Source organism: Nematolebias whitei, chromosome 6, assembly GCF_014905685.2.
Source record: "Nematolebias whitei isolate Nwh7 chromosome 6, NemWhi1, whole genome shotgun sequence".
Classification (NCBI taxonomy): Eukaryota; Metazoa; Chordata; class Actinopteri; order Cyprinodontiformes; family Rivulidae; genus Nematolebias; species Nematolebias whitei.
In genome coordinates this window covers 10,953,918-10,954,983 of record NC_056503.1, presented here as the reverse complement: position 1 = coordinate 10,954,983, position 1,066 = coordinate 10,953,918, and the positions used below count along the sequence as shown (strand labels likewise).

Genomic DNA, 1,066 nt, shown 5'->3' with positions numbered 1-1,066 from the left:
AGGATAAGCGAGTCTAAAGAGATGTGTTTTCAGAGCAGTCTTGAATATAGAAAGAGAGGTGGTGTTTCTTGAGTCAGGGGATAGAGAGTTCCAGAGATGAGGGGCAGAGCAGGTGAAGGCCCTTCTCCCCATGGTGGAGAGGCAGACAGAGGGTACATGGAGGTGTAGTGAAGAGGAGGATCTGAGAGAGCGAGAGGGGATGGAGATGTGTAGGAGGTCAGATAGGTACGGAGGGGCAAAGTTGTGGATAGCTTTAAAAGTGAGAAGAAGAATTTTGAAGACGATGCGTGATTTAACTGGGAGCCAGTGGAGCTGCTGCAGGACTGGAGTGATGTGGTTATAGGAGGAGGTTTGAGTGATGACACAGGCAGCTGAGTTCTGGACCAATTGTAGCTTCTGGAGAGATTTGTTGGGTAGGCCATAAAGAAGGGAGTTGCAGTAGTCAATCCGAGAAGTCACAAGACTGTGAACAAGGATGGCTGTGGAGCGGGGTGTGAGAGAAGGGCGGAGACGGTTAATATTTCTGAGATGGAAATAGGCAGACCGAGTGACATTGTTGATGTGTGAAGTGAAGGAGAGAGTGGTTTCGAGGATGACACTAAGACTCTTGACCTGAGGTGAGAGGGAAAGCAGAGAGTTGTTAAGGGGGATGAGAAGATTTTCTGATTTTGAAAGAGAGTTTTTGGTACCGACAAGAATGATTTCTGTTGTTACTGTTTAGTTGTAGGAAGTTGTTGGAAAACCAGTGATTTAGCTCATTGAGACAGTCGGTGAGGATGGGGGGTGGGTGGGTGGAGTTTGGTTTTGTTGACAGGTAGAGCTGTGTGTCATCAGCATAACGGTGAAAACAGACACCAAATTTGCAGAAGATGTGACCTAGAGGAAGGAGGTAAATGATGAAGAGGAAGGGTCTGAGGACAGAGCCTTGGGGTACACCCGTGGAGACGGGGGCAGACTGGGAATGAAAGGATTTAAGCTGAATGTATTGAGTGCGGTCAGAGAGATAAGATTTGAACCAGTCTAACAGAGTACCTGAGATGCCAATGGAGGTTAGTCTGTTGAGGAG

The 1,066-nt window shown here is 47.6% G+C and overlaps 1 protein-coding gene across 1 annotated transcript in view; it reads left to right on the top strand.

Annotated features, from left to right (window-relative positions):
* LOC119411524 (HHIP-like protein 1) overlaps nucleotides 1-1,066 on the top strand; it is a 28,481-nt gene that overhangs the window by 1,201 nt on the left and 26,214 nt on the right. The window lies entirely within an intron of this gene.